This window comes from Pinus tabuliformis, chromosome X (assembly GCF_031772625.1).
Source record: "Pinus tabuliformis cultivar Carrire ecotype Pingquan chromosome X, CPIR1, whole genome shotgun sequence".
NCBI lineage: Eukaryota > Viridiplantae > Streptophyta > Pinopsida > Pinales > Pinaceae > Pinus > Pinus tabuliformis.
Genome location: NC_142308.1, coordinates 761,229,199 through 761,251,661, shown reverse-complemented (window position 1 = coordinate 761,251,661; position 22,463 = coordinate 761,229,199). Strand labels below are relative to the sequence as shown.

General features: G+C 37.6%; 1 pseudogene; it reads right to left on the bottom strand.

The window, feature by feature from the left end:
- Positions 1-21,805, bottom strand: part of LOC149142086 (14-3-3-like protein GF14-C pseudogene) — a 113,955-nt pseudogene extending 92,150 nt beyond the window's left edge.
- Positions 21,806-22,463: the final 658 nt, after the last annotated feature.

Here is a 22,463-nt window from a genome sequence, read left to right as displayed (position 1 = left end):
CAGTGATGTCCCCTAACCATACTATACTTTTCACCATCAGTGCTACATCAATAAATGAGATGTTGCAACTTCAAACTAGCCAAAACTTGACTCCCCTCTCCATTAGATATCTATTTGACTTATTTCCCAAGCTTAGCCCTATAAGATTGGCCCAAATAATCCAAACCTACATTGTAGAAGAGAAGTATACCCCCAAAGAACCTCCTCCATATGTGTATACCATATTCTCCCCATTTGGACAAGACATTGTGGCAATGATATCCATTGTCCTAGGTTATACCACCAATGAGTATATAGATGAGATCATCTTGGCTTTCATGTCCATATACACTCCAGGAGAGCGCCCTGTTGTTATTTATGATTATGCCAAGTTTATAGCTGATAGGATGCATGGCCAGTTCCTTAGGATGAGTAATGAGTGAGTCTTCAAGTATTCCTCTATTTTGTATCACCTCTTTTTATACTACCAAGCTGATAAGTTCCCATTTACTCTTCAGAAGCTTGACACAAAAGGCCACCATAGATCAGTAATTTTCTGGACTCCACTGATCCACAAATATGACTCCCCATATTCATATACAAACTTCATAGACCTATTTGTGAATCCCATTGTGACAATGCTGATAGGCAGCCCTCCTCCAAGAATCAATTCAGATATAAGGAGGATCCTGTAACTCTCAAAACAATCCAAAGTGGGGGATTGGTACTTGTACCAAAACCACACTAGGATTAGAATTTATGGCTGTGAGCTGGCCCCATATAAACTACCCAAATATCTCCCAATGACGTTATTTTCTCTAGAGTACTACAGGCAGATAATCAATTCAGATGAGGTACACTTTGTCAAAGCCAAAAATAAGGCCTAGCTTAGGATCAAAGACCAATTAGATTCCTTTATTTGTAATAGCCGAGAAGCTGGAAAGGAGGCAGATGAAATACTTCAAAGAGTAAATATAAAACAGAGCTTCATATGGAGGTATGATCCCTTGGATTTCATCTGCAACAGAAGATAGAAAAACAAGATGTCTCCCTACATTCATCACCGTATCCCTGAAATAGAAAAGTATGCCAACCAACTGGAATGGGTGGAAAACAATTTAGAAGACAGGGATAGCACTGAAGTTGCCGTGGAAAACACTTTAATTGATCTAGAGAAACAACTTGATGAGGGTTCCTTCCTACAGGTGCCAGGAGAATCACAAGTTCAAGAAGAGTCACAGGCACAAGAAGAATTAGAAGCACCAGACCAATCAAATATACTAGAACAATCAGAGAAAATAGATAGACCAAAGGCCACCATGAGTAACCCCCTAGTTTTATAGACTCCCCTAAATGAGGAGAAAAACCTCAAGAGAAATAGGGAAGGGGCCACTCCTTCAGGAAGAACAACATCTCAAGCATATGTAGAGACAAGCCAGGCAAAAAGACAAAGAATGAATCTCATCTCTGAGCGGGAATATACAGAAGAGACAACTGTGGTTACCAGCACAGAAAGATATAAAAGAAGGCAGGCCACTCCATCTGGAGGCATCCTAGAACCTTCCACGTCACACACTCAGATGTTGGAAAGGCAACAGAGTGTTAAGGTATTCTCTTTCATAATGCCAACATACAAAGACCAATACATCAAAGAGAGATACAAAGAGATAAAAGCTAGTAATGAGAGGTTGAAAGCCCAAACTTATGCACAATACCTAAAAATGACCCCTACCAATCAGATAAGGCTTATGTCAGCCTATGATGTTAAAGAGGGGAAAGGTAGATGACCTTCATTAAGCCGACCACTCAGCAGCCAAGGGCAAAAACAAATTTCAAAAGAGTGGATTTTGAGGTACTGGCAAGGGATATTCATCCCATTGACCAAATTGAGCTACATAAGCAAACTGGTGAGATGATTTATTCTACATTGACAGGGAAAGCCATTGCAACTCACCAATTGCAGAACTCTCTAAATAATATGTCATCTCAGTTTTAGTTGGAGAAGGCCTCTTCACAGGCCAAAGACACAAGAATCAAGTCCTTAGAGGACTTAGTGATATGATTGGGACATGATCCCAAGGATGTGAAAGCAACAGAGCAGCTGATCAAAAAGAAGAATGATGACATTGTTGCACTAAAGAAACAGCTCAAAATTCCTCAACTGCATCACCCTCAAACCATGGAAGTCCTAGAAGCACAAAAAGGACATGAAGAGCTTATGGACCTAGTCCTAAAGCTCAATGATCAGCTTAAAGAAACAGAAAAGGAGTTGGAAATTTTGATTTAGTCCAAGCAAAGTGACCTGGCAAAAACTTCCACAACTACCATTCCCACAATGACAACAGTAGTTCCTTCCACATTGGTAGCATCATTGGCACCAACAACCCCACTTGCCACAACACTACCAATTACAACTAAATCCACTACAGCAGTAGGCAGTTCAACTGAAAAAATAGTAGAACTGGTAAAAGCTATGGAGGAAATGTCCATCCAAGCTACAGAGCTCAAAAGGTTAAAGGAAAAAGTGGCAAGTTTAGAAACTGATTGTAAACTTGCCCAAAGTCAGCAAAGAGAGGAAACACAGAAAGCCTTAAGGATGGGTGAAAAAATCAAAGCCACTGGGATAGACTAAAGAAATGCTCCGAGCCAATATCATTGACTCTGTCAATGATATTTTGCCATCAATTCAAGTTATATTTGAGCAAATTGAATTGGTGAAGGTAGCCACTGAGGCTATCCAGAAGGTAAGGGAAGAGTTAGGAGACCAACATAAGGATGAAAATTGACTCATCCACCTTCTAAACAGCAAGAACATGTATGAGCTCCATGAGCTGGTGTAGAGGATAGGGTTGAAGCCATCCTAGAGATTAAAAAGGTTATTTCCAAAAGAAACTTTATGCTCAACTTGGAAGAAAAGTGCCACAACATGTAGGTGGCCATTGACAGGTTTATGGCCAAACTTCAAATTTTGAGGGACAAAGGCCTTCCCAGTCCAATGGTCATAAATGATAAACTCCTTACCCAATTGGACTATAGTGATAGACTAAGAAGGCTGGCCAAGGAACAAGCCAACACTTCAGGCATTAAAGCTTTGCCTACTGGAAAATTATTGTATGATAAATTAGAGAACCTCTTTTTCTTAGAACATGAGGTGAAACATCCGTTTCTCACCAAGCCCAATTTTGCAAAGTACACAGAGGCAGACGAAATTTACAGGAGAATGTTAAAGGTGAGATTGCTTGAAGTAGAATGGTGGGAAAAAATGACAGATTTACTTTCGAAAGGTTTTACAACAGAAAGTTACCACAGTAAATCTGAAGGCAGGCAGGTGAAACAGGTGAAAGACAGATAAGCAGGGTCAAAGAGTATCAGTTAAAGATAAAAAGTAAAGAAGACTCCAGCATGGAAATACCACAACCATCATCCAGCTTAAAGGGCTTAAAACGCAACAAAAACAACCAGGGACACGACAATAAAAGGGACAACAAGAAGCAGTTTCACATCTGTCTCTATCTTCATGCATGAAGATATTTTATTTCCTAGATTAAATCTCAAATTGTTATGAGATATTTTGTAATTATTTTTTGTGTAAATAATTCACATTTCAAAGTATGTAGGGTGGATTCCATGGCATTTCTATAGAATTTTTCTCTCAAATAAAATTCTGACTAGATTAGCTTACTGGATCAAGGAATAAAGATCAGATATTTTACAGGATTCTTGTGTAAAGCAAAATACAAATAAGTATTCTCTCATGTTTATTGTTGTTTTTTCTTATGTTTCTTCATAATCTTATTTGTTTCTCTGAAATCTAAATGTATAACAAGGAATGATATTTCAAAAATTGCTTAAATGCACTCTATCTTGACTGTTTACATTCTAAATGTTTTCTGCTAAACTATCTTAGTTAGGGAATTCTTAACTATTCCTTAGCTTCCGTGGATTCTCCCCTAATCTATAACAAAGGATTCTTAATTTTCCTTTGTTCATTATCACCCTCTGTTCTCCATTCTGATCCCAGTCCAAGGATTCTTCATTGCCCTTTCACCCTGGTTAGAATCATTTCATCCATTAGACCTGAAGATTTGCCTTTTACTTGGCTAGCCTGCCTTGTAAACATTCTCTTTAATGATCTGGTCTAGTTATGCTATCCATTGATTGACTCCATAGCCTAATGGCTTGAAGACCTAGCTCTATCCATTTGCTCTAAGAATTCCACCATGCAACCTTCAGTCTAAAATCAAAATCCCATGTACACTAAGAACTAGCCAAAAATCTCATAAAACAAAGTTAAATTATAAAGAGAGAGCCCTCTCTAGACTTAGGTTGGCTAAAACCTAAGCCTAAGAGATTGGTTTGTGGTTACCTTGGACGATTCCTTCTTTTGATAACTTCTAGGGAAAACTTTTGAGTGATAACATAGTGGCGACCATACTAGGGCCTCAAATCCTCAACCTTAATAAACCTTTGAGAAAAAATCAAATATTTATTTCAAGCCTCTTGAAGGGTTTATTAGAATTTATTTACCAAATTTCATAAAAAGAAAGTAATTATAAAAGCTCGAAACTTTGGCTTCAAGGAGAACTCACTATACTAGGACCAATCCATATCCAAATCTTGCCCAGTAGTGGATAATCCCAACCTGCTTTCAAGAAGATCCAAAAGAAAAAAAGTTCAGTAAGTCCAACACCTTCAATCAAAGCAGATTCATGCCCTAATGAGTGATTGTTTTAGAAGACCTCCCACTTGGTGAGTCATTTGACCTTTCCCTATTCAGAACCAGGTTTGAAAGTGCACTTGATGACATAGTTCTAGATCCAGAGTTTATTGCAGACCTTGAAGTCCAAAAGGAAAATCAATCAAATGATGAGTATATTCTAAATTCCCCTTAGTCATCACTCACTACTGCTAAGATCCCTGAGCTTTCTGAACCAGTGTCAACTCCCCTTAGTTCACCATTATTCCCTTCCACCTCTAAAGTTCACTGCTTACCTCCATTTATATCCTCACTTACCTACCAACCTATCATTACACATCAATCACCTATTACTCCTAGTTCTCCATCAACTACTATATCATCTCCTGGTACCCCAACCCCACTTCTTAGCCCTGACCAACTTAGAGCCATGGAAAATAGGTATGCTCCTCTTGTGTTACCTGCCCCACTTCGTCCCATGCCACAAGATTACCAAAATAAAATTCTCCAATTTGATGGCATAGGACCTTATACAACACAACATCATGTAAACAAAATGACAAACTACTTTGAATTACATGAAATTTATATTGGAGATGTTCAAATGAGACTTTTTTCTCAGACTCTAGCTGGTGATGGAAGAACATGGTTTATAGCTTTACCTACAAATAGCATAGATACTTTAGAAATATTTTATTAGCAATTTTTAAATAGATGGGAAAAGAAAAAGAACCCTTTGAAGATCCTTTCAGAATATGAAAACATCATGAGAGGACCAAATGAAACAGTCCAGGATTACTGTACCAGATTTAACAATATATAGAATGCAATACCAGTCAATCTTAGACCCCCACCTGGCTTAGCTCTGATAAAGTTTTCTAATGGGTTTGATACTGATATGGCCTTCCAACTTAGAGAGAGAAATCCTCCAACTTTAGAAGACATGAAAAGTGTAGCAGTTAGTGTAGAAGCTAACTTGCTAGCAAAAAGAGCTAGGGTTAGGAATGAAAGAAGAGGACCCATGAAAGATTAAGCCTCACCCTATGACCTTAAAATAGATGTTCTAACCAAGGGTATGGAAAAACTGATGGACAGGATAGAGAACATTGAGAGGAAGCCTCAATTGGATAATCAACAAGCACCTCCAGTGAGAAATCCAAAATTTAGAAAGAATCAAAATCAAAATACTAGAAGGAATGGACCTTATCAGAATATTAGGCCTCCCTTTCAAGAAAACTATGCTAAAACATCTGATCCAAATGAACTTGAACAAGATACACACATAAACTTGATGGGATTAGATGATGAGGAAACTGTCGTTTTGACCCAAGATGAGCAGGAACTGCATATGTTGCAGCAATTGCAGACCCAATCTGGAGAATCATTTTATTATAAGCAAGGGTATGATTCTTCCATTTTTTGGGTACCTAAACTATACAACTTGAGGAGTAAAAAGAATTCTGATACTGCTGACTAGGCCAAGAAAATAGTGCCAAATCAAGCCAAGAAAATCAAAGCGGCTCCAGTTACTAAAACTCTTCAAATTATCCTTAGACCAATTCAGACTCTTGGTCCCATCATTGTAGATATAACCCATGACCAACCCCCTAATGATCAACCATCCACTTCAATCCCCTCCAAGGCGATAGTGGATAAATCTCCAGACACCATATTAGAAAATCCACAGAAAAAGACTTCAAATGCAGAAAAAGAAGAGCAACCTACTCCAATTATTGCTATAAAAATCCCAAGCACTCAAACAGATAAAGCTCCTTTGCCTTTCAATTTGGGAGCAGAGGTGGCTAAACTAAAAAATTTAGTTCCCTTAACAAAGCTGATTAAAAATGAAACCTATAAGTCTCAAATAAGCAAAACCTTAAACTTTGTTGAGAATGAAGACTCTGTCAACTTGTTTGATGATCAGCCTGAGCTTATATTTGGTCCTGATGTTAATGGAAAACCATTAGAAGGATGGATAACACCCTTTTATATTAGCTTTAGCATTCATGATAAAATCTTACACAATGCAATGTTATATTTAGGAGCTTCACACAATTTAATGCCTAAATCAGTTATGGAAAAATTAAACCTAGACTTTACTAGACCTTACAAGGACTTATTTTCATTTGATTCAAGTCAAGTAAAGTGTCTAGGCTTAATCAAAGACCTGTGTGTTTCCTTAGTACAATATCCTGCTAAGACTATTCTCATGGATATAGTCGTGGCTGACATCCCACCTAAATATGTCATGCTATTGTCTAGATCATGGGGGGCTAAACTCCAAGGATCTTTGTAACTTGACATATCATATGCCACAATCTTAGTCTTTGGACAACCTAAAAAGCTATACAGAGAGATCCTAATGAAATATGTGGTGAGTAGCCGGGATAGGCCTCAAAACTTCTCTATCTACTCCCTACATTCAGACATTGATTCTTTTATTTTGTATAATGTTGAACAAACATAAAAAAACCACTTCAAACAGTATTATTTCAGAACCAAAAGAAATTGCAGTTACAACTAAAAAAAAACTGTCCAAACTCAATATATTTCCAATAAACAAGATGATCAAAACACCTCAAACAAGGGAAATTTTCTTCCCCCTAACAGTGAAAATTATGAACATGAGATATTATGGCACCTTGAATTTGATGGATCAGTGAATAAGTTAGGAGCAGGAGCAGGAGTGTGGATATATAATATGGAGAATGATCACTCAGAGGGCCATGCTTACAAACTGAATTTCAAATGCACTAAAAACATGGCTGAGTATGAAGCACTTATTTTAGGTCTTAAATTAGTTAGAAAGTTAGGAGCTATAAGAGTTTCTATTATGGGAGACTCTAAATTAGTGATAAATCAGATTAAAGCTGTATATGATTAAGTTATTACAAAGGAACTATTATAGAAATACTAAACACTTTCCTAGAAACTAAAGTTATTGTAATTCCTAGGAAGCATAATATGTAGGCTCATAGTTTAGCAATGTTTTCCAGTGCTTGTAAGTTACCATTTCAACCTAACCATCAATACACTTCTGAGGTCATGCATAGACCTGCTATCCCAGATAACTTGAAAAATTGGCAAGTATTTGCTAATGACCAATAGATAAACAATGTTTTAACCTTAGAGGAGGAATTTGTGAATAGCAATATAGATACTGACATAACATTAGATCTTGATTTCAAAGATGAAATAGAAATTAATGAGATAGAAGATGAAGAGATAGATAGATTCCATCCCACTAAATTTACAAAATTAGATGTACAAAACCTAAAGCAAGTTGAAATTGATGAGATAATTAACGAAGACTCTGAAATCATTAATCTCAAAGACAACTTTTTGCCCAAAGGATTAACCCCTTTGGAAGACTTGTTTGATTCAAATGATGTCCCTAGAAAACAAAAGATGGAACCCTTAAAATCTGATATAGAGGAGTGTAATATAGGCACTAAGGAAAATCCCAAACTGATCAAACTTTCAAAGTCCTTACCTCCTACCAAAAAAGTAAAATACATTGAACTATTCAAGGAATTCCAAGATGTCTTTGCTTGGAGTTATGAGGACCTCAAATCCTATGACACCAGCATCATACAACACACTATCCCCATAAAAGAAAACCAGAAACCTTTCAATAAGAAGCTTAGGAGGATCAATCCCATCCTATTGCCTTCTATTGAAAAGGAAATTCGTAGGATGTATGAGGCCAAGATAATAGCACCAATTAGATTCTCTGATTGGGTGTCAAATTTGGTGCCAACAAGGAAGAAAACTGGTGAGATCAGAGTTTGTGTTGATCTCAGGAACCTTAATAAAGTTTCACTCAAAGATAATTACCCTCTACCTAAAATGGATCATATATTACAAAGGGTGGTAGGGTCAACCAGAATCTCATTATTGGATGGGTTTTCTGGTTACAATCAGATTTTAGTTCACCCAGATGACCAGGCTAAAACTACGTTTACTACTCCTTCGGGCACATTCATGTATGTGAAGATTCCTTTTGGATTAAGGAATGCAGGGGCCACTTTCCAAAGAGCCATGGATATAGCTTTCGCTAAGGAAATTCATGACTTCCTAGTAATATACTTAGATGACATCACTGTATTCTCAAAATCTGATAAACAACACTTAAATCATCTAAGGTAGGTTTTCATCAAATGTAGGAAGTATGGAATTTATTTGAATCCTAAAAAATCTTTATTTGGGTTAGAAGAGGGAAATTTATTAGGCCATATAATCTCTAAAGATGGTATCTGAATAGATCCTGCAAGAATTGAAGCCATCTTACAGATACAACATCCTAGGAGCATTAGGGAATTACAAGCCTTTTTAGGGAAAATCAACTTTCTTAGGAGATTTATTTCTAACTTAGCAGAATTAATTATGTCATTAAACAATATGTTGAAAAAAGATTCAACCATAAAATGGACAGTTGAGGCTAAGAAATCCTTTGAAGACATTAAGGTAGCCTTAACTAAAACACCGGTTTTGATCAGTCCAAAATTTGAGAGGGACTTCATTTTATTTTCCTTTGCCTCAGAACATACAATTGCTACACTGCAAAAGAATGATGAGGCTTATGAACAACCTATTGCCTTTTTTAGCAAAGCCATGAGAGATGCCGCTTTAAAGTATAACATAATGGAAAAGCAAGACTTTGCTTTGGTCAAAGCTATCAAATATTTTAGAGTTTACATTTTATATTCTCATATAATAGCCTATGTCCCCAATTCAGTAGTCAAGGATATCCTACCTTAGGATGGTCCAGATGGAAAGAGAGGGAAATGGATTGCTACTATATTAAAATATGACCTAGAAATCAAACGAACAAAGTTAATCAAAGGCCAAGGTTTAGCCAAGCTCATGGCTAAATAAAACTGTCAGGCCTTAGATATAAATTTTATTGCAAAAGTGGATAATGGAGAGGAGATGGCGACTCCACCAATCAGCTAGGCCTTTATTGAATCACCATGGTATGTTGACATCATATATGTTTTACAAAATCTACAATCTCCTCCTGAATTATCCAGGACCAAAAGAAGATTGTAAAAAATGAAATCTTTAAAAAATTTCATAATTGACAATGCTTTGTTTTGGAGGAATCATGAAGGTATCCTTCTTAACTATTTATTGAAAGAAGAATCTGACAAGGTGTTATAAGAGTTTCATGCAGGTGACTGTGGAAGACATCATTACTGGCAAACCACTGCTGACAAGATTCTTAGAGTTGCTTTCTATTGGAATACTTTGCTTTCTAATGTAAATAAATTTGTAACCTCATGTCATAAATGTTAGATATTTGAAGGAAAGAAAAAGCTTTTACCCCTGCCCCTAAAACCAATCTTTGCTAAAGCACCTTTTCAACAATGGGTTCTTGGCTTCATTGGTGAAATCCACCTACCTTCCTCTGCCCAATACAAATGGATCCTCACGGCTATAGATTATTTTACCAAATGGATAGAAGCCATAACACCAAGGCATGCCACTGACACTGTTACAATAATCTTCCTTGAGGCCAACATCCTATCTAGATTTGGGTGCCCAGCCAAAATCAACACTGACAATGTAGCAGCTTTCAAATCCAGAAGAATGATTGATTTCTATAATAAGTACCATATAACCCTAGGCCATTCCACAGTTTATTACCCCCAAGGAAATGGACTAGCAGAGTCCTCAAACAAAAGTCTCGTAAATATCAGCAAAAAATTGTTAGAAGATAACAAGAAAACATGGAACAAGAAGCTAGTAAATGCTTTATGGGTAGACAAGATAACCATAAAGAAATCCATTGGTACTAGCCCTTATTAATTAGTTTATGGAATGGAAGTTGTTTTTCCATCTTCCTTGGGAACACTAGTGATGAAGTTGCTCCAAGAGTTGTAGGTTGAACCAAATGACATCCAAAGAAGAATCAACCAAACAATTCATTTACATCAGACTAGGGAAGAAGTGTACATCAGATCTCTAGTTGTGCACGAAAGGATCAAGAAGACTTTTGATAAAAGGACTAAGGTAGTAGACTTTTACCTAGGGGACAAAGTTCTAAAATTGGATTCAAGAAGAGAGGATAAAGGTAAACATGGGAAATTTTATTTCCTATGGAAAGGCCCATATATCATTTATGCTTTCAGAGGTAATAATGCTTTCTTCCTCAGAGAAATGGATGGCACGGAAATAGGAGGAGGATTAGTTAATGGTCAAATGCTCAAACACTATATTGAGCCTAGTTACTGATTTCACTAATCATTTGTACATACTTCACTTTCAAAATTCTAGAGTGGATTGGATGGCAATTTTTGAAGTTGAAGCCTAGAGAGAAGGCCCTAAGCTTCAAAAGTGTACTATCATAAATAGAAATAACGCAGAAATATGAAAAGGAAAAGTTGTAGGATAACATCACAGCAATTCAGAAGGCCATTGGTCTACAAAGTTCTTGACATTTCACTAGGAAATTCCATCCCCAAGTGGAGCCACTGTTAGGTTCCTATACCAATAGGAGTCATAATTTTTGAATGACTAAGATTAAACCTATAATATGTACATACATTTTCTTTCTGCAAATGTTTTCCATATTCAAAAAAAAATAAAAAAATTTAAAGAGCGTATGTCCTAAAAGAAAAATCAAAGGACAAAAAGAATAAAAAGGTAAAAAAACATGAAAAATATGAACCCCAAGAAAAGAAAAAGACCATAAAAGTGAGCAAGTCAAAATGGCACTACTATTTACTTTTTGTGCATAATAAATGATTGTGTGCAGTTTGTAATATTTGCCACAATCCATGATAGTCAAAATGTTTAAACTCGGCTATTTCGTGTTTCAATTTCATGTTTATAGATAGAGAATAAAAATTTGACCAAACTACAGATAATTAGATAGGTAGAATAAATAAAAGGAGCTCCAATGTTTAATCTGTGCCCTTGGATGTAATAATCTTAGATTTAGCTAGTTTACCATTGTAAAGAGAAAGAAAAATGTTTAATAAGTGTTTGCTAGCTCAAATGCACCCTAATAAAGAGAAGTGAAAATGGTAGGATGAGTAGGTGGGTAAGTAGAAGAAAGGTTGCAGAAGCATGATGATTGGTTAGACAAAAGAATATTTATTTATCTCATCATAAAATTTCCAAATGTGAATGGACACTCAAGCATGCAGATGGATACCAAAGTCAATTAATTAACTTCCCTCATTCATTTCACGTTTCACTTAACTAATGTCCCACAATAAAGATCAAACAAAGTACTTAAAAAACTTAAGCCAAAGAGGCTCAGAGAATTTCTTTGACTTTTGGAAGGACCAGACCCTCAGATCAATGACTTATAAGAAATAAGTACTAAAACCCCCTCATAAACATTCATTCCCCACCCCCCCCTTTAGTTCATTCATTTTCCCTAATAATACTATTTTCCTAAGGTTAAATTACTTTTACCTAGAAAAAGTGTTTATTCCCCCACATAAATCATTTTCATATAAAAAACCCACAAAAACACTATATCCTAAGTTTTTATGTTATTATCGGAAAAGCATTAAAACATGAAATATCATATACTTAGGGTATTGTGCCCCTTTCCTCTCATTTTATTAATCACTGATTTATTTATTAAATCCCAAACAAAAGCTCATTTTCCGTATATATTTAACTCCCCCAATATTAATTAACCCTACCCTAGTTTAATTATATAAACTATGATTTTCTACCCAAACCCACTAACTAATCGATCTACAATTAAGTTAGTCTAAAACCCAATTAAACCCTCCCCTAATGACCCTAATGCCTTAACCCTGCCTTAATCCCTCATTAACTTAAAACTCCTGCACTTAATTACCCACTGGGCCCCCCCACTACCCTCCATACAACTCCAGTGCCTGATCACCACATGATCACTCCCCTTCACATCGGACGGCCCACATCCATTTTGGTCGGGCCCTGATGTCCAAACATTACCCACCCGAAAAGAGTTGTTTTCCATTGGGCCCCCGAGGCTACGTGTCACTCAATGAATGGAATCAGGTGACCTCCCTCCAATACCACCAAGTGCCCATAAGTGATCTGATGGAAACCACTTACCGCCCGCCTGCTACGCGCCAAAAAATCCACTGTTCACCCTGCTACACGACAAACGACCACTGTTCACCTGTGCCTGCCAAAATTGACTTTTGCGCATAAATCCAAAAAAACCCCAAATCATTTATTTTGTCATTTTTTCAACTGAAAAGCTCCATGCAGAGACCTGTGAACGTCAAAGTTGTCAACCTACATCCAATTGCACCCTAAATATGCCACAGAGAACCCAGTTTGCTCTCCAGCCTACTCAGAAACTTTTCAACCATTCATAGTTGCCAGCCGACCTGTTTAGAGCTAGTTCTCCCTAATTCTATGTATTTAAGCCATAATTCGCTAGAAAACCTCTTAATTTTAGAACCAGTTACTGATTTTGCTAGTTAAAGTGAAAATTAATTAAAGGAACTCAAGTAACTTGAGCTTACACTGTACTCAACCATCTTTGCCCTAAAAAACTAAAAACCACCTCGCCCATTCTCAAATCCACAAGAACTGAGAATGGCTGCCCCAATTGCCATGGATGTGAGACCTATTTCCACTCCCCATCTAGACTTAGACCATCTCCCCCTGGCAGATAAGGATTTCCAGATAAAGGAAACCTCTGTCCATGAATCCCCTCTCAAACTCTACTACCAATAGAGAGACCAATACTTAAACCATGCTGACAAAATTGGTTTTTGGGAGTCTAATTTACCCAAGTACAAATTGCCTGAAGTTCATATTTTCCCAGAAATTGTCCATTACTGCCATGCAAACTATATCCTTAGCCAAACAACAGTGATGTCCCCTAACCAAACTATATTTTTCACCATCACTACTGAATCAATAAATGAGATGCTGCAACTTCAACCTGGCCAAAACTTGACTCCCCTCTCCATTGGAGATCTATTGGACTTATTTCCCAAGCTTAACCCTGCAAGATTGGCACAGACAATCCAAACCTACATTGTAGAAGAGAAGTATACCCCCAAAGAACATCCTCCATATGTGTATACCATATTTTCCCCATTTGGACAAGACATTGTGGCAATGATATCCAGTGTCCTAGGTTATACCACCAGTGAGTATATAGATGAGATCATCTTGGCTTTCATGTCCATATACACTCCAGGACAGCCCCCTGTTGCTATTTATGATTATGCCAAGTTTATAGCTGATAGGATGCATGATCAGTTCCTTAGGATGAGTAATGAGCAAGTCTTCAAGTATTCCTCTATTTTGTATTACCTCCTTTTATGCTGCCAAGCTGATAATTTCCCATTGACTCTTCAGAAGCTTGACACAAAAGGTCACCCTAGATCAATAATTTTCTGGACTCCACTGATCCACAAATATGACTCCCCTATTCATATACATATCTCATAGACCTATTTATGCATCCCATTGTGACAATGCTAATAGGTAGCCCTCCTCCAAGAAATAGTTTAGAAATAAGGAGGATCCTTCAAGTGGGGGATTGGTACTTGTACCGAAACCACACTGAGATTAGAATTTATGGCTGTGAGCTGGCTCTATATAAACTACCCAAATACCTCCCAATGAGGTTATTTTCTCTGGAGTACTACAGGCAGATAATCAATTCAGATGAGGTACACTTTGTCAAAGACAAAAAGAATGCCCAACTCAGGATCAAAGACCAATTAGGTCCCTTTATTTGTAATAGCTGAAAATCTGGAAAGGAGGCAGATGAAATCCTTCAAAGACTAAATCTAAAATAGAGCTTCATATGGAGGTATGATCCCTTGGATTTCATCTACAACAGATGATCTGAAATTGATCGAAGACAAACAATAAGGTATTAAAGACGCATGTGCATGGACGTTCCTATGTTACTTTATGAAACGGATTGATAAGATTGCGAAATACATAGACACTGAAGCAATTAGAGAAAACAAAATAGGAAAAACATATAAACAAAAAAAGTTTAATAAGGAGTTCACCCAATAATCCTGGGCTACGTCTCCCGGTCTAGCCTTTAGTGGTGGTCTCTCTATTATGTTTTCAAAGAAGAGGTTTTACAACAGTGAGCTCAATTTGAGTCTCACTCAATAGTTAGAAATCAACAAGACTGTACTTGGATTCCCCAAGTCTCTGGAGTACACATACTCTCTTTACTAATTCTCGACCTGCTATGGGTCACAATGGTATGAGTCCAATCTGAGACTCAATAAATGGCAGGAATTTATAACGGAGTTTGCTTGAACCTCTCAAGCCTTTTTTGGAGTACACAGACTCTCTGACTCTCTTTGTCTTTGTCTCTGACTCGATGCTACCTTTGCTCTTGCAGGTCATCTTGGCTTCTTCCCTCTGTTCTTTGCCCTCAGCTTTTCGCTTCTAACTTATTTGCCTTTCTCTCTGTTAGTTCATGGCTTTAAAGCCAATCTTCTTTCTGACTGTTCGTTTCCGCTTTCGGATTTCTGGTTCCCCTGCCTCTGTCCATTTGAATTCCTCTGTTCTGCATCATCATCATTGTATAACACCACACAGGGATGTGGCCACTTGTTTCATAATGAGCTGCGTGTCAGTTCTCTTGGACGTTTTCAAAATGACTGTTTATTTTGTTAACTCCAAGAATGCCCACAAAACACATCCTTCGGCCAATGCATCTTCCATGTCAGACTTCAAATCCTATACAACTCTGTCTGTTTACCTCGTCAGGTCCGGTCATCCATCATAATGCATTTTTGTTGTCGATCTGGAGCCTCTATATCCTACGGCCTCCGTTCATATCGGGCAGGTAAGTAGCATGATGTTTACCCATTCGATGTGAGCCGTTTTCTCTCTCTTCTATTGGACGCATGGCACCCATTTTGTGGCATCGGGCGAGACTCAGTTGAAACCGCTTATCGCTAGAAACCCTTCTGATATTTTGCCAATTTTTGTGGGCCCTGCTTCTGATGGAATCAACATGATATCCGTTGTATTTCATATTTTTTGGGTCGGAGTGCTTAGGGCTTTTCCTTCTTTGAGGTATTTTCCCTGTGATATGTGATTAGCGAATTGTCATATCAGAAACTGACCCTATTTCTTGAAATGACCTCTCATTCTGCTAATTCGTGACAGTGCACGTTACCATGGGCCGACGGTCTGCGTGCTTGACTGAGGGTCCTCGTTGCTCTGTGCTAATCACAAATTGCAACTATTACTAGGATATCTCTGATAAACTTGATCTTTATAAGGCTTTGAAACTTTGGCATGAATTTTATGGAGTTCATGAAAACTTAGAGGGCGTTCTAGGATCCAATTCAGATCACAGCCTTCCCATTGAAAAAGCTTTTGGACCACCAAAAGTTGGTTTTTAAGCGTCAATCAAGTGAGGGTAAAAATTCCTCGCTTGACCAATTTCTATCCATTTCTCACTGCTTGGTTTTGAACCTTTGAGCCTAATCCTGAGGTACTCAACATCCCCTCTGCACGTAGTTCTCACCTTCCTGTTGAGAAGTGTATCTTCCTGCAATTCATTGAGATATTCAGGTAACAGATCATCAATATAAGGCAACTGACTCTACTCTTCGGGATCTTCAATCAATGAAGGTTCAAATAGTCTCACGCTTTCTACATTAACTACCGAATAGATGTGCATGTAAGCTGGCAAATCAAGGCGAAAAGCATTCTCACCAATTTTCTCAAGTATCTTGAATGGTCCATACCTTATTGGCTTCAACTTCTTACCTTCACCTTACATTCTGTCTTTGCTGATATACATCCAGACTTGATCAGCAACTTGGAAGCTATGCTCAATCCTATGCTTGTCATGCCTTGCCTTATACTTGGCTTGGCTCTTTTCCAGCTATTCATGTACTGCCTAGTGAATCTCTTGGATTTGTTCAATGAACTTGGTTACCTTGTCCAGATCACTGTGTCCATCAATTGCTATGTCTTTACCAAAGACAAAATCCAAGGGAGACCTTGATGTGAAACCAAAATAGGTCTCAAAAGGATATCTCGGTGTAGAATAATGTTTAGCACGGTGGTAAGCATGCTGCACATAACATAAGTGTTCATCCCAAAGCTTGGGATGCTTGCTGCAGTAGCCTCTGAGCAACTGGATCACTGTCATGTTGACCACTTGTATTTGGCCATTTGTTTGTGGATGAAAGGTTGTGCTCTTCTTCAGTATGGTGTCCATCAATTCCCACAAACTCGACCAAAAATTCCCAACAAATCGAGAATATCGATCAGATACAATGGAAGTGGGTAATCCAAAATGAACCCATACATACTGAAAGAAAAACTTTGTTATTTGTTCAGCTGTAATCTGTTTTTTACAAGGTATTAAAATACACATTTTGCTGAACCTATCCACATTAACATATAAATAGTCATGACCTTTTCTAGATTTAGGCAGTCCCCCAACAAAGTCCATGGAAACACTTTCCCAAGGATGAGAAGGAATTGGTAGTGGAGTGTACAAGCCTAGTTTTCTATTGTTGGGCTTGCCTTTAGCATGCATAGTACACCCTCTTACATATCTAGAAGCTGTCTCATTCATGTTTGGCCAATAACAAAATCTTTGCAGTTGTGAAATTGTTTTACTTACACCAAAGTGACCCGATATTAGAGAAGTGTGTGCTTCTTGAATTATCTTTACTCTTTCAGTTTGTGGAATGCATAACTTTCCAAAATGATACAAGAGTTGGTCCTTAACATGATAATCCAACTCTTCTACTTGTTTGCTGCGACCTAAAGCTGCATATACATCTTTAAAATTTATATCTTGAGCATACTGTTCAATGTAGCTTTCATGCAATACTGAATTGTGCTTAAGTATAGTAGATGCATTTATGATTGGTTTGGGCAACATATTTGCAACTTTATTGTGTATGCCCTTTTTATATCTGATGACAAGATGAAACTGTTGTAGAAAACCCATCCACCTATATTGTCATGATTGCTGCAACATAGTTTGGGAGTGTAAATATTGAAGTGGTTGATAATCAGTATGTATAACTGTCTCTTTTCCCATTAAATAATGTTTCCACTTTTTCACACTCTGAACTAATGCATACAATTCCTTATCATATGTGGGATAATTAACTACTATAGAATTAAATGTCTCAGAATGATAACATATGGGTTTATCGTGTTGCATCAACACTGCTCCCATGGCATAGTCACTGACATCTATTTCAATCTTAAATGGTCTTTGAAGATCAGGCAGTGCTAGTACTGGTGTTGTACTAATCTTTTCTTTTAAGGTGTCAAAGGCTTTCTGCTATTTTCCTCCCCACTGAAACACCTTGTTCAATCCGGTTAAAGCATGTAAGGGAGCTACAATCAAGGAAAAGTTAGCAATAAACTTTCTCCAATACTGTGCTGCTCCTAGGAAGCTTCTAACTTCTGTAGCAAATTTGGGTTTAGGCTAGTTTACAATGACTGCAACCTTACAAGGATCTATGTTCAATTCACCACCCCCTACAATATGACCCAAATAATTCAAAGATGTTTTGCCAAATTCACATTTTGAGATCTTAACATAGAGATTTTCTTTTTTTCAAAACATCTAGAGTCTTCTTAACATGATTCAAATGTTCTTCCCATGTTTTACTAAATATAAGAATGTCATCTAAATATACATTGAAAAAATCATCGAGAAAAGGCCTGAGTACATCATTCATTACTGTCATGAAAGTAGTAGGAGCATTAGTTAAGCCAAAAGGCATAACTAACCACTCATACAATCCCTACTTTGTTTTGAAAGCAGTCTTCCATGCATCTTGCTCTGCAACTCTGACCTGATGGTAACCACTATGCAAGTCCAACTTGGAAAAGTAAACAACTTCTTTCAACTGATCTAATAGATCATCTATGTGAGGAAGGGGATAACAAATTTTTATCATTATCTTATTCAGTGCTCAGTAATCAATGCACATTCTCCATGAGCCATCTTTCTTTCTCACCAAGACAATTGGAGACCCACATGGTGATGTGCTAGGTCTTATGAACCCTTTCTCAAGCAGCTCCTATATCTGCTTCTTGATTTTTGCATTCTCTAAAGTGGACAACCTGTACATTTTGATGTTAGGCAATGGAGCGTCTTGCTGCAAATTAATATCATGTACTATTTCCTTTTGGGGTGGCAGACTTTTAGGTCCTTGAAATAGTATATCATATTCTGAAACAACTTTTTCTAAATCAGCTTGCTGTTTAGCATTACAACCCTCAAATATATTGGTTTTATCAAGTTTCTTTTCCTTTACAACCATCAGTAAAAATTGTTTGCATGAATTTACAATTCTTTTCATCTGCCATAATTTTATGAGAGTATAATTATTCTTGAGTTTTTGAGCTCTTACAATATATTTGGTTCCATCTTTAACGAGTTGATACATGTTTTCAGCTCTGTAGAAAATAGCTTTCCAAGTAAGGACTTCCTAAAAAAATTCGACATATATCCAATGGAATTATATCTAACTCATCCTCATCTACAAATGCTGACCCAAAAGAAAACTTAAGTTTACATTGTCTAGTCACGTGTAGCTTTGCTTTATCGCATAACCAACCTAATGGATATGGCTTCTTTTGAGGTGTGGTTAGTAATCCCAACTTCTTTAGAATTGCTTCAAAAATTAAATTTACTTGTGAGCCACTATCAAACAAAGTATCAATCTTTTGATGCTTGGAAGTAACTCGAATATGAAAAATCTCATCTTTTCCTCTCATTTTCTTCATTATCAGTAGATTGTGCAGAATTACTATTAGATGCTTTAGAATTTTTACCTTTTATATCAGTGGTTGTGATTGTTGTTTCATCCCGTGAGTCTGACCCCAAATCCTTTTGAATAGTTGTAGCAGTCTTCTTCCTTTTGCCATCGAACTTCTTGGGTCTCAGCTCTGGATGCAGAATCCAGTAGTGTTCACCATCATGTCCATCCTTCTTGCAGTGAGTGCATGAAGGCTTGGTCTTTTGTACAACATTTGTCTTCCTCTCTTTCCATTTCTGCTTTTTCTTTTCCTTGTTTTTGCTTGCAGTGGGTTTTAGGATCCCCCAACTTCTGGGTTCACATTCTTGCCTCTAGCCTTTAGATGTGTAGCCTGAATAGATACCTCATCTATGCTAGTGGGATTAAACATGAGAATGGTGTGATTTAAATAGCTGTGTAGACCACCTATATAATTCAACAAAGTTTCAGGTGAGTCTAAAGAAATTCCTAGAATCAAAGCTCTGTTTCTAAATTCTTGGGTGTAACCTTGTACACTTTTCCGTTTTATTTGGCGAAGAGTTTTCCAACTCATCATGGCTTGCTACATATAAGCTAGTGGATAGAATTTATTTTTAATTGCAGAAACAAATTCCCTCCAGACAGAAATAATTTTACCATGCTTTTTCATGTCAGCTTGCGTCTTGCCTTCCCACCATACCAAGGCAGTGCCTTGAAGGCGTAGGCTGGCTAGCTGAATCTTACTTTTGTCTAAATCAATGCTCTACACCCTGCAATAAACATCAATCTGTCTAATCCAATTATCCAGCTTCTGTTCATTCAACTTTCAATCATATATCGACAAATCAAATTTAACATCTAATTTAATCAAAGATGTTTTCTTTTTATTTTCAGGGCTATTAGGAGGTGTGGGCAACTTTTCTTCTTTCACTTTTCCTTTAGAATGGTGATGGAGGATAGATTCTTCTACTCCTTTATCTTGTTTGGAGTTTGATGAATCTTCATCTCTACCTTTCTTAAATTCTCTATACATTTCCTCCACCATGGCTCTCATGGTCATGAAACTATCCATGAACTCGGAGTCTGATTCCAAGGAACTTTCTTCTGCCATTTTCCTTTTAGGGTAGACTCTTCCAATTTCTGGGTTAGCTTCAACCAATTCTCCTTCTCCTAATTTGAGCTTTGTCCTAGTTAGAATTCAACAACAAAATCCAACACAAGCTTGTCTAACCTTAACAACCTAGAGCTCTGATACCACTTGATCCGAAATTGATTGAAGACAAACAATAAGGTATTACAGATTCATGTGCATGGACATGCCTATGTTACCTTATGCAACAGATCAATAAGATTGTGAAATACACAGACACTGAAGCAGTTAGAGAAAACACAATAGGAAAAACATATAAACACATCAAGTTTAATAAGGAGTTCACCCAATACTCCTAGGCTACATCTCCTGGTACAGCCTTCAGTGGTGGCCTCTCTATCATGTTTTCAAAGAAGATTTTTTACAACAGTGAGCTCAATTTGAGTCTCACTCAACAGATAGAAATCAACAAGAATGTACTTGGATTCCCCAAGTCTTTGGAGTACACAAACTCTCTTTACTGATTCACGACCTCCTATGGGTCACAATGGTATGAGTCCAATCTGAGACTCAGGACATGACATGCATTTACAGAGGAGTTTGCTTGAACCTCTCAAGCCTTTTCTAGAGTACACAGACTCTCTGACTCTCTCGGTCTCTGTCTCTGACTCGATGCTTCCTTTGCTCCTGCAAGTCAGCTCGGCTTCTTCTGTCTATTCTCTGCTCTTAGCTTTCCACTTCTAACTTACTTGTATTTCTCTCTGTCAGTTCGTGGCTTTAAAGCCAATCTAATTTCTGACTGTTCGTTTCCGCTTCCCAACTTTCTGGTTCCCCTGCCTTTGTCCATTTGAATTCCTCCATTCTACTTCATCATCACTGTATAACGCCTCATAGGGAGGTGGCCACTTGTTTCATAACAAACTGAGTGTCAGTTCTCTTGGACATTTTCAAAACAACCATTTATTTTGTTAAATCCAAGAATGCCCACGAAACACGTCCTTTTGCCAACGCATCATCCACGTTGGACTTCAAATCCTATATAATTCTGTCTGTTTACCTCGTCAGGTCCGATCATCCATTGGAATGCATTTTCACCGTCGATCTGGAGCCTCTAGATCCTACAGTCTCTGTCCATATCGGGAGGGTAAGTAACATGATATTTACCCGTCCAGTGTGAGCAGTTTTATCTCTCTTCTGCCAGATGTGTGGCACCCATTGTGTGGCATCTGGCGGGACTCGGTTGAAACCTCTTATTGCTCGAAACCCTTCCGATATTTTGTCAGTTTTTGTGGGCCCTGCTTCTGGTGGAATCGACATGATATCTGTTGCATTTCATGATTTTTCGGGTCTGGGTGCTCGAGGCTTTTCCTTCTTTTAGGGGTTTGCCCTGCGATATGCGATTAGCAACTTGTTGCTAATCACATATCAGAAACTGCCCTCGTTTCTTGAAATGACCTCATGTTCTGCTAATTCGTGATAGTGCATGTTACCATGGGCCGACATTCCACATTGATCACAAATTGCAATTTTTATGAGGATATCTATGATAAGCTTGATCTTTATAAGGCTTTGAAACTTTGGCATGAATTTTACGGAGTTCATGAAAACTTAGAGAGTGTTCTAGGATCCAATTCGGATCAACAAAAGACAAATAAACAAGATGTCTCCCTACATTCATCACTAAATCCATGAAATAGAAAAGTATGCCAACCAACTGGAATGGGTGGAAAACACTTTAGCAGTCAGGCATAGCACTGAAGTTGTTGTGGAAAACACTTTAATTGATATAGAGAAACAACTTGATGAGGGTTCTTTCCTATAGGTGCTAGGAGAATCACAGGTGCTAGGCGAATCATAGGTTCAAGAAGAGTCATAGGCACAAGAAGAATTAGAAGCACCAGACCAATCATATATACCAGAACAATCAAAGAAAACAGACAGACCAGAGGCCACCATGAGTACCCCACCAGTCTTA